This window comes from Camponotus floridanus, unplaced genomic scaffold (assembly GCF_003227725.1).
Source record: "Camponotus floridanus strain SB8 unplaced genomic scaffold, Cflo_v7.5 scaffold27, whole genome shotgun sequence".
NCBI lineage: Eukaryota > Metazoa > Arthropoda > Insecta > Hymenoptera > Formicidae > Camponotus > Camponotus floridanus.
This window is the reverse complement of record NW_020229403.1, coordinates 1,405,670-1,418,513: the sequence shown is the minus strand read 5'-3', so window position 1 is coordinate 1,418,513 and position 12,844 is coordinate 1,405,670. Positions and strand designations below refer to the sequence as shown.

Genomic DNA, 12,844 nt, shown 5'->3' with positions numbered 1-12,844 from the left:
CATTATAATCTTCGGGGCTGCTCCACCGTCGCCTCCCCCCCATCTCACCATTCTCTTTAAAACCATCGTCCTCCTTTCCGGCATGCTTGTTAAATTCTCCGCGTGCGCGTGCGTTACGTTTTAAGGATAATTCTACTCAACGACGGTGACGTTAAATCACGAGCCGCGAATAATAACGTTCTAGCGGAGTAGTAAATTTCAAAGATGTAGAATATGTATGCTTCTTGAATATGTATACCGTGTCGTTATTTATTTTTGCTTTTCTCTTGAATTGCGACGGGAAGACGCAATTTATTACCTAGAAAGTGTAACACAAGTTTAAAGTTAGTTATTTGAATTCTCAAGTAGCTTTTTAATCAGTTAGCTCCCCCTTGATGAGTGTAGTATATTGTAGCACAATTTACATATAATGTACGTTAACTAGCAAATTTGGCATCATATCTAAAACCGTCGGTTAACGCGAAATATCAGCATTGATGATAGGAAGTAATATCGCATTTCCGACTATTATTGTCGCAAATCGAGCTCGCGGGTCATGATTCAATTCGGTGTTTCCATTCAGCGGGGCAATCTTTCAACTGTAATCCTCATTATCACAAGACCGTTCTTTACTGCAAAAAGGTTAATTACGTTCTGTACTTCGCTCTTAACTTACTCGCTGTCTGTTATCGATTCTCCGCACCGTCACTATTCCCGAGTCGTAGGTCTTCGCGAAAAAACTCTCCGACGCGGGAAAAATTTCATTCGCTTCGTGGAGTAAACGGTAGTTATCTGGTCGTGGGCCAATTAAATTAAGTATGGGTTAGTCGTATTTTTCTCTTCTTTTTTTTTCGCATTACGGTTCTACACGTAGCTATGGAACTCTGACCGCGTTTATATACACGGAGAGAGATTTGGGGAGAGTGATTTCTCGTTTTAATAGAACGTCGCGAAAGTATCCTTCTGTAATCATATTTAAAAACGCGAGAGCGGCAAACAGGAGCGACGAATCGCGTCTCGCACAGCCAATTAACCCCCTCGCTTAACCCTACGCACATTTGCGTTAAGCCGCAATCGGCCGGTCTCATATCTGCCGCACGCGAGCGCGCAAACAGCAGGGAATAGAATTAATTATGTCGGAATATAACCCGTTTCTCTCTCGTTCCTCCGGAGGGAACATCCACTCGTCTCGCTCTCGTTTCTCGCTGCGCGTGCGTTTTCTTTGTGCGCAACCCTCGAAACTGCTCCCCGTCCTCTCTCTCTCTCTCTCTCTCTCTCTTTCAGTCGTTTCCTTCCCATTCCTATTCTGTTGTTCCTCGATTTCTGCGATGCTTGTCTTGCAACCATTATTGGAGAGATTTGAGATACCTGTTTTTCTTCCTCATCGCGTAAGAAACTTGTGCGTTTTGCTTTCCTTCGTGCAATTTAAAAAATTTAAAAAACACTGTTGTATTCGAATATTTTTACTTCCGTTGCCTCGTTGTTTCTTTATTGTAGAGTAATCTTTAATACCGAGCTTTCCGCTTGCGATAATCCGAAACTGCGAGAATTTTCAGTCGCTACAATCCTCATTCTCTGTATCTGTCGGTTATAATCCTTTCGAGGCTGTCATCGTTGACCCTTTTTTTGTGCTTTTTCGTCTCGTTGCCACAGCCATTGTCACTCCCGTCCGTTATTTCCGGACAAATAAATGCAGGGGCGCGGTTTTACACGTCGGTAAAAGGAAGGAAAAGATGATACACGCGCGTGCCGGCATCAAACTTAATCACGCAACTCGTTGGAAAAATGTGCGTTCGTATCTTTGATATAACATTTTTCAAATTGTTATTTTTAACGCATCTGACGTTTCGCATATCGCCTCGAGTGAATCGCGCGGAATGGAAATAATGACTCGAGGGAATTTTTCCATCCTTGTAATAGTGTACAAAGGGTATTTGGCGTAAAAACTTGTCTCGTTTATCTTCTCTTGGGATTCGTACTCGCAGTTTATTACTATCGAGAAAAAGGGGCAAAACAACGAGCGATGGCTTCTTTAAATTAGAAATTGTCATTAGAGGAAAAAGATTGTCCAATTGTACTTACGATAATAAATATTAATTTATTATCATTCTTTCTAAATATGCCAAACAGATTATTATTTCACACACATTATTATTAAGACGTAGAAATTTGTGAGATTTGAGCGGTTCCAAAAAAACGCATTGAGTCGCGTATGACAATACTTTTATGTGCATCACTGATTGAAATAATATCCTTCCTTCACCTTATACCATTTATGTCTTTATAACAATCTATACGATTATATATTTAGAAAGATAGTATAAATAAAGTATTTTATAATTAAAAATATTATAGTAGAAAAAAATTATTATTATTAATTAAATTTATTTAAAAGTAGATAGTGTAAAAATTTAATAAGAAAGATCTATTGTTTTATCAAGTAAATTTTCCATTTATAATATTACATAAAAGTACACTAATATCAATTGTAATATGTATAAAGTTATATTAATTAAATCTGAGATTCTATCTATCCTCTAATCTCATCCTATAATAACTTTAATTTGGATAATTGAGGATACATTGATAATTCATTATTCTGAATTATTTCAATATTTCATTTCCATTCTATTATCTCTGTTAAAGAAAAGCAGAAATGCGAACTTTTGTTCGACAAATGCCAATCTATTAATAATTATTCGCCTATACATATTATATATAAATACATTAAAGATGATATTACATTCGATTTTCGAAAATTAGAACAGATAAAAATAGAGAAAACTTATAAATTTATTAGAACTGATTTAGTTTCTTTGCTTTATTTTTTCCTTTTCCAATTTTGTCTTTTTTCTGTCATTTGTAACTTATTTTTGAAAACATTTTAAATTTTAAATTCCTTATCGTATTTATATATATTTTAAACAATTTATAAAAAAATTTCGAGATTTGTTCAAGGGTAATAATAGAGGTAATAGATTAATGCAAATAAATCATTATGGACATTATTTCTCTGGCTTCTGGACGGAAAACGCATTATCCTTCTATCGCGACCATCGAATGACAAATTTTCTTAGGCGATCAACCGTCCGTCACGCTAGTTTTCAGAGCCGGTTTCAGCGAGTTTCGACGTCGCTTTGCGCTTATTAACTATTCGTTAGTAGCGCGGTACGTTCGTACCCTCATTAGCGAGCGGGCGGCATACAAGCGTGCGGTGGCGAATTACCGAGTGCTCTCGCAGCTGTAATGCAAATTGCATGAAAACTGCAACTGCCAGAGCACGCGCGGGGGCTTTCCCGGAGCCGGCAGTCCTCTCTACCGCCGCACTTTGTCTCACCCGAGTTGCAACGGCAGCGGATGCTGCATCGGTGCGGTGCAATGTAACGCGAATGCAAGAATTTACGCACAAGATAATCCCCTTTGACAATATATCTTCCGGACAAGCGCGCGATGGTTAACGTTTACGCAGCAGTTTTCATTCAAAACGCGAATTGCGAAATACGAGGTCGTTGAAATATTTAGAGATTCAGAAAAATGCGAGCGTATATCTACACAAATTCGTTTCACAAACTCGAACAAATCGATCGGGAATAAATTCTGCTTTTTTTTGTGGGAATCGCAACACGGGGCGAACTACAAGCTTCATTAATAATGGTAGCTCGATTGAAGAAATTTTTACGGGTGACCATATTTTACTGTATATATTATTATCTTAATTTCGCGTCGCATTTCGCAATATAATAAAATCCCGTAAATATAGCGCATATTTCATATATCGCTGTTGTTTGAATATATCGTATCTTTGATTGTTACAAGAGAAAAGTAAAGTATTTTACAAACGGGCAATTGTAGTTTCCACTTAATCGTCTCCCACGAGGATTGTCAGACGACGGAACGCGCGGGAGGAATAAAAGAAATAAGAAGCGAATCGAGGCTATCTGAACACGGGGGTCGCACGCGCAAAACGTATGAAATTTATTTCTTTATGATTTCTTTGACATTGACAGTCCATATAAAATTCAGTCCGTTCCATTTTCGTGACCGCGAAATTCGATAACGGTAACCGCTACGTCAATACTGATACACGTCGGCCAATCTGCAGCTTCCGTGTGCTAAAAGCGCGGATGTTAACCCGATCGTCGATAAAACTGTCACAAATTTATCTATAACCAATTTATTTTTTATGAAATTAATAAGAGTTTTCTCTCTTTCTCTTAAATGCTTAATAGATGAATCCGTCCATTCGTTACGCTCCCTCGATAATTTCTCTCGATTGTTGATTCGGCGATTTTTATAAATAGATTATCGCACGCTAATAGAACGTATTGCAATCCCAAGCGGCAAACGACGTAATGTAATTTCACTCGAAACTATAGACAATCCATAACAGGCGATTATTATGTTATAATATAATATTCAGATATATTATATTATATTTTTTTCATATAATAAAATAATGCAATTTTATTAATGTATCCAGGAGCACAAAGAACCTTTTCATTGATAATGATAGGATTATAAATTTTATTAATATATTATTCAATTTCATCTCTCTCGATACACGAAATTCTGTCACGTATTTCCGAAAAATAAGTTATGCGGCGCGCAAGTTGCATTTACGCAACGGTAAAATAATTTCGAGTAGCAAGATTATTCGATGACGCATGGGAATCCTCTCGGCTTTCCTTCTCGAGGGTCGGTGCGCCTTATTCTTTCGGATTTCTGCTTTAGCTAACCCGTTTAACTTTTAACCCGGGAGAAGAGATGAAGAAGGGTAGCGCTGGGGGTTGAACGGGCCCGAAGAAGAGACTTAAAAGCGGGATTGCGCGGTGCCGTCCTTCGGCGAGAAAAGGGATCGCGCCCGAGAGACGTCGAGCCCTGGAGCTTATTTAGGTTCTACGCCCTGTTCTTCTTCCGCCGTTCGTCTTACCTGGCTTTTTCACTGGGCACGCAACATCGTTCACAGAATCGAAGCCTTTGCGTATCGACTGACAGTAAATCTTGACCCCAGCGTTTTCTAAACCTCGATCTTTGAACGAACTCTCGCCGTAGCGATGCACGTAGATTTAGGGTGTGTCGATGTATGTATTTTTTACGATTCAACTTTACCTTCCCATCTAAATTTTACGTTCTCGAATATATCACGTCTTCTCAACTTTATTTCGAAGTCATATACGTGAATTTCTAAAAAGGAGTTATCAGGAAATTTAATATATATATATATATATATATATATATATATATATGTCTGCGTAAAATATATATATAAAACTGTTATGAATAGTTTCGTACAAAATATGATCAGACGCAAATTCCATCAAAGACTTATATTCTTTATGTTATGTAGCTGTAATGTTGAATGGCATAATTAACAGCATAAATAATTAATTTAGGACGAACTAATGAAACAACATAATAATGTTCCGTTAATAAAATTGATATAATTACTTATTACGAGGCCATTAAATAATCATGAACGTTTATTTAATATTTCTATTCATCGGAACATTATTAAAGAATCACTATTTTTGATTCTATCTTGGAAAGTACTTGAAAATACATGTCACTATTTTATCATAATTTTTTAGATTATGATATTATTCTATCGATTTTCTGTAACTTTGATGAGATGAAAATAATTAATAAACCACTTATCTTTAAAAATAGCGAAGATTTCTCGAGAAAGTTTGCGATGAAATAAGGGAACTCTTTCAATTTTCTTCGAAAAATATCTATCATAATCTGCGCGAGGCGGATGTGCGTATCTATCTAATTTTCAGAATTAATAGTACAATAACCCGAGTTTCAAACGAGTCAAGATGTCGGGTGTTTAATCGGGGTAGTATTATAGAGACACTATCTAATGTCTACATGGTGACAAACGGGTGGCAAAGGGCGGAGGATTGGCGTGGGTTCTCCATGTTTCTCCAAAGTATATATTCCTTCTGTAATCCATATATGCTACCATAATAATACATCGTCGGTGCATTCGCGACTCAACCGGCTATATGTGTTTCATCAACAGGCGAACGTTCCTTCATGTACAAAGGTACAAACATGAGAAAGGAAAATGAGAGGGCAAATGGTTGAAATTTCCCCACCACCGGCGATGGACCAAGCGTAGCCACCGTAGTCACGTTCTAGAATTGTGTATACATGCCTACAGACGTATGCGTGTGTATAGTATGTGTAAGGTGACGGTTATCAATGTGTGCGCGTGTGTACAGGCTGCAGTGGCAGCGGTTAACCTATCTGGTGGGGCGTGAATAGAGTATGTGCCATGGAAGCTACACGATGTCGGACAGCGCCTCTTGCTCGCCGACAAGACGGAAGAGGGTCGGACGGGGCGCTGAGGGAAAACGGGGGGGGGGGTGAGGAGCGGCAAGGGATGAACGGCGAAGTCGGGGCTACTTCGACGAGCTACTTCGCACATACTGTGTACGTGGGATCCTCGGCGCCGAGTCGTTGCACGACCCGCGATTTCCTTTGTGCGCCAGGTCATGACGAAGAAACGCGAGTTTCTCGGAAGAATCGCATTATCGGAGAGGCACTTTGGGACCTCTTTCACGTACATGCGTCGCGAAACTTATCTTACGATTGCGGCAAACAATCGCGCGAGAAGTTTGAAAGCGAAAAATCAAGGGCTGAATTTGGAGATAATACAGACATTTGAAAGTAAATAGTTGATACTCATAAAAATAATGTCTTTTTATCCGTTTTTGTAGTGAGAAAGATTGAAATATTTTCATGGAGAAAATTCTGTAATTTAAAATTTTATATTATTTAAAATTTTTATATTATTTAAAATAATATAAAATTTTAAATTACAGAATTTTTCAAAATATAAAAAAAATTCTGAAATAAAATAAAAATAGTAATATCGAAATGTTCTTCTAAATTATCTTAATAATTTCACGCGCGATTTACATATGTTGTGTAAACTCAATATCTGAATTTGAATTATGCAAATCAAGAAGATTGTGAAATTTTTTTTGAAAATGTAATAGAGCTTATTTCATTCTTTCTCAACCATTGTCAAATATTAAATTACCTTATTTATTAACGTATCAACACAATAATTAATATTACATTTGTATTTTTCCATAAAAAATCCATTATGATATAAGGAAGTAATTTAATCCAGCAAACGGATAATGTACGCAGTAATTTTGTTCATGTAATGAAGCTTTATATTTCCGAAATGTTTCTTCGCGAATAGCAGCGTCGTTTACACGCCGGTGGGCTTGTAGCGATACAATTTGCGTGTTCTACCGGCTTCACGTTGCACGATGGAAATCTACCCTTGAAAAATGCCAGCGGAATTTCGTTCGTAACGAAACGCGTTGTATCAAGCGCGGTGCACCGCATTACGATGTATTTCGGTTGAGTGGAATTCAAGAAGATAGAAGATGAAAAGGCTACAAAGAAAGACAGAGAGAGAGAGAGAGAGAGAGAAGGGGGGAGGGAGCAACTGGAAGCTTAAAAACTGAGATTCAAAACTTTTTATTCAATTATATATTCTGACTTATGACGATCTTCAAGTGACTTAAATTGCGAAATATTTGATAATTATATTTTCTTGAAAAATATTGTAAACGATTTTTATAAATTTAATTTAAGATTTATATTTACAACGAATGAATATAATTTACTAATATATTTTTTCTCATATATAATTTCTATATTTGAAGATTGAAAATTGTAATTTATATATAAATTTCTTATAATAAGACAATCGATGATTTCATCGATTGTATCTTTTTCTCGCGATATGTGTTTTATTCTTAACATCTCCGATCGAGGAATGTAGGGCGTCGAAGACGCGATTTGAGGTCAGTTTTTGTTCCTAATACATACTCCTCTCTCTTTTTCTCGCTCGATATAAATTATTAATAGAAATTTCTTTCTCTTTTTCTTCCTCGTGGAAAAGAAGAATTATTGAATATCGCTCCATCATATATACAATCAGAGATTCCGCACGTGCGCAATGAGAGATCCAAAATATCAAAATCATATATTAAACATATGATCAAAAATGAAAGTCTGATTACAAAATCATGCATTAATCTGCCAACATCTCGATGCTATATTATTCAATTTCTCTCGTCGCGATATACACGAGTTTACAATTTTATAATTGATATATATATATTATCATGTGTAATGGGGAGGATTATAATTATTATTCCTTTATTAAATTCATAGCTAATTAATTTATGTCAAATCATGAATCACAGAATCATGAATCGTAATAAAAGTTTCGCATCTGATTTGCTTTTACGTTACGATTTATCTGGAAATCTATCGTAGATGCAGGTGACAACGTCCACGTCCACGAGTTGATAGGCATCGGGAGAAAGCTGCGGTCGACGTAAAAATTCCCACGTGACGCGTAAAATGCCCGCAGAGAACGTCAGCGAGAGAGCATTTCCGGTGGTACTCGCGGCCAATTGCAATCGACGAACTGAGAGTGACCTCTGCTTTATATTCCGGATTGCGAGCGCTGATGCAAGCCTCCGGTATCTTCGCACCCCTTCACCCCTTTCTCCTTCCGTCTCGGGCAGCCCTGTTTGTCCCCCCATTTCCGCCGCTTGCTCGCTCGTCAGTGACCAAACGTAAACCCATGTTCTAGGTTCTCCCTCTCTCTCTCTCTCTCTCGTTCCGACATTCCCGGCCGTTTTATTCGCGCGCTGAAGCAAGCTGTGCCGGGCATCACGAAAGGACAGCTGAATCAGACGTTGTTATAGCTCGCCGGCAACGAGGCCGGCTGTAAACGTCTTGTTGCAGTTGCAACGCGGAAACGCGCGGTGTCAGTCGGCAAAAGCTTGAGGAAGAGAAGAGAGGAAACGACAGAATGCGCGCTCTCTCTCTCTTTCTCTCTCTTTTTTTCTCTTTCTCACACACAGTTCGCCGACACAAAAGCGGATTCGCGAGGGTGTTTCGCGATCGAGCTTCTCCCGTGAGAATTCGCGCCGGCTGCCGCCGCCCGGTGGAAGTTTCGTTCCCGGGAACGTAAAATTAATCGAGCGAACGAGGCAGCGCGAAAGAAGCCCTCCATATCGATCGCGGACCGGAGGGATGCGAAAGGGCGCGCGAGGGGCGGAGGGTCGAGCGCAAGAATTCGGCCTGCGTTTAACGCAGCCGGCAGCAATCGCGACAGGTAGGATCTCCGCGATCGGCGGCGATCGGCTAAACTCGTTAGCCGGTGCCGGCGAATTAATTGTTGCGCGCACCAAAAATCCATTACGCTCGAATATTTACGCGCGTATAGCTGGACGAAATAAAAAATAATAAAAGCGAGGGGGAAAGCACGAGAGGAAAAAAAAAGGGAAGGCGAGGAAGAAATGGACGAGAATGCCGCGGGAAACATTTGCGAATAATGCCGCGATGCGAAACGCACGATTCGCCGCGCATAATTACGAGCGTACGACACGAGTCGTGCCACGGTGGATGGAAGGAAATGGAAGCAGGGAGAGAAAACTCTCCGGGCACCGGAATTATTGTGGGAGTGAAACGTGCGCGGCCGCCTGGTAGTGCGCGACCCAAACGAGACTCGTGAAAATGGGGATACGCGACGAAGAAAAGAGAGAAAGAATGGGCGAGGGGACGCATAGGGGGAGGGAAAGAAGGGGGAAAAAAAGGAAGAAACTGCCGAGAAAGGGAGAAACAGACAAATAATAATATCCGACCCGGGTTGAATCCCCGAACAATTAGCCGTGCCACTTGAGAGAGGTAACAAACAGTTTAAATCTAATAATAGGCCGCGCTTGTCTTCTTTATTCCCATCGTCGGGCAACGTCGAGCATCGTATGTTTCCTTAAGTTGTTTTTAAAGCTTATAGGAAAACAGCGGATGGGACAAGGTGCCTTTTTTTTCTAACCACCGGTACGAAGGGTTATATTCCCTTTTGTACGTCCCTTTTTCTGTGTGCGTTGCACCAATGTTCTGTCTGTACCAATTTAAAGTGCGAGAAAATAGAAATTTCAAATGCATACAAATGCATGTAATAATTAGGCGTGTATTTTTGCAGCACATTTAAGGAAATTTTGCTTGAAGCTGAATGATTATTACATTATATCTATATAAGATGATGCTTCTTATATTAAAAGCGTCATCTATTCTTTATTTAGTCTCTTATTATCTTAGTCTCTTTAGTCTCTTATTATCTTAAATTCGATAAATTATTATGAGATTATGGTATAAAGATACAATTTAAAATTAGTTCCTTACACGATAAAAATGCATGCATTTTATTTTTATCCATCATTGATTTTCTTTTTCTTTAAACTTAGTCTTCTTATGCAGCTAATATTTTACTCTCATTCCAATTCGTTTGATCTTTCTTTACTTTGCGGTTACTCTCGCAGTGCATCGCACTAGTTCACGCGGTTACAAATTCTCCATCTTATTTGTCTTTTTCTCCCACAACGTCACTCTAGCAACGGTTGAAAAGAGCCTTCGGCATTCAAGCTCCTCCGACGTGCTCTTCCGCCGCTCACTCGAAAATGCCGAATAATTATACCATTACTGCAAGTAATTACTATTAAGCGCGCAATTTACAGCGACGCGGTAGAAGGGATGTAGTAGAAATAGCAGTCAAACGTATAATCGCAATAGCAACATTAATGATGCCGCAATAGTGCGATGCTGTGCCGAGAAACGATAAGAGGCTAATGAAATAAAGACTTGCTGGGTGTATCGCTAAAGATAGTGATTCAGCATTAATTTGTTAATTAATTATTATTATGATAAATACACAATTTGTACTCGTCTAACTATTTAAAATCGAATATTATTTTTTTTTCTTTCTCTTTTCTCTCTTCCTTTCTCTCTGATCTTTTTTTTATCTTAATTCTTTTTTTAATGTGTAACTCTACTCGATTTCAATAAGTGTCGAATATGTCATGTTATAGAAAACTATAGGAGATGATAACGTTGGTCGTAAATAATCTAAGCGCTACCTTGCTTGTTCGGGCTTTTCTCTTTTGTCGTAAGAGAAAAGAGCTATCAGTCCGAGCTCTTTCATGCTTTCATCGTGTCCGCTGCCGCAATGACGGATAATTATTACATTATTTCGAGTAATTGCTTCTAGAACTAGATAATGTCACTTAGACTTTGTGAGAAGATTTTTTTAGACATTGACGACGCGCATGTTCCTTTTGAATCTCTTCCATAATATTATTTTATCCATTTTTATTATCTACGGATCGATCAAAAATATCTCTTCGTAAATAGAATTCTCGTTGAATATTGTATCTATATCATTAAATATATAAAAAGATCTTTTTAAGTAATTTTTTTTAAATATGTAAAAAAATATTTTTAAGTAATCTTTTTAAATTATTAAATAATTAAATTCTTTATTATTTTCATTAGATAATTGAATTATAGCTGAATAGAATATTAGAATTAAATAAGCGACTTGATGAAACAGTGTGCATGTTGACATAATGTTTCACATATATATATAAGTGGTCCGTATATAAGTAGGTAGGTAAAAAAAATGCCGTGTATATGAATTATAATTCGCGTGTATTTTAGTCACAATTTTTAACCATAATTTGTGCACTTTTTACTTGTCCATCGTATCGCTCGGAAATAAATATGAGATGGCTCTTTTTATGAATGATGTGATATCGCGTTGACAAGAAATATGGCATTCAATGGCGAGAATCCACGAATATTGCTTTCGAATTCGAAGGAAACAAGGGAACGAAACGTAAATAGAGTGGCATCGCTCCGATCCTTTTCTATTGGCATATAAAAACGGTACCAATGACTGCCGCTTCGCGAGATGGCGGATTCGATAATCCAGCGTCGGTCACCATTCAACTCTGTATAGTTCCGGTGAAAGCTCAAAATAAATACACGCGTTTTTCGCAAAAGCCCGAAACCCCCCGCCTATTACCGTACACGAATGACGGTGTGATCGAAAATCCAGTATTAGCTCTCTTTACGTACCATGTTTTTCGGGACTATTACACCGTGTATTGACAAAAGTGACACTATGTGATACGTTATACTATGCCGTCAATCGATTTTAATTTATCGAATATTGATACGATTAAATCTGATAGAGTTAGCTTGCTCTTCTCGATTCGCAATAACTCAGAAACGAGCGTTAAATAATCTATTTGGTTAATGGATTCTCAGATTTTTCACTTTAATACCCCGTCACTGATTCGATGTTAAACCAATTAATATTAATTAATCCGTAAGTCGCGGCGTCTCTTGAGGGATCAACCTGGAGCGTAAGGGGGTGTTGCAGCGATTTTCGCATTTCGCGAGTCATAGGTGATAGTTTCACTGGCGGCGATATCACGTTTTTACTGTTCGTTCATTCGTTCAGGTAGGAGACAATCTGTCGCATCTCCTTGTGGACAGTAAAGGAAATTAGGGGATGGTTTAACGGTGGCCACAGTGCGGCACTCCACGCTTTAAGCGATCAAGGATTAGCTGAACGAGGAAGCTCTCGAGACCGGTGACGTTATGGCAGTTGGAAAGAGAGACAGGCGAACCATAGTGCCAGCCAACTAATTACCATGGCACGGGCCGTCGACAGTGGTTCAACTATGGTTACATACACGCACGTACACCTATATACACGCACATATATGCATGCACACTGGCTTCCCTCCTCGTGATCGTTACGACAACCCGACTCGACAAGCCATCCCAGAGTCCTTTAGCAGTCTTCTAACGCACTCGCCTGTCGGTGCATTCATTTCCGTTAGATGAATTTCGTATGCATGGCAGACACGCGTCTCGCCCGACTGCCTCTCTCCCGCAGTTCCTAACGTCTTTGAAGTCGTCGACAACGGCTCGCGGATTTATACACACTGTTGTCGTTAGAAATCGAAGAAAC

General features: G+C 38.8%; 1 protein-coding gene across 1 annotated transcript in view; it reads left to right on the top strand.

The window, feature by feature from the left end:
* The window catches only part of LOC105252237 (zeta-sarcoglycan), a 191,510-nt gene that overhangs the window by 62,448 nt on the left and 116,218 nt on the right, over nt 1-12,844 (top strand). The window lies entirely within an intron of this gene.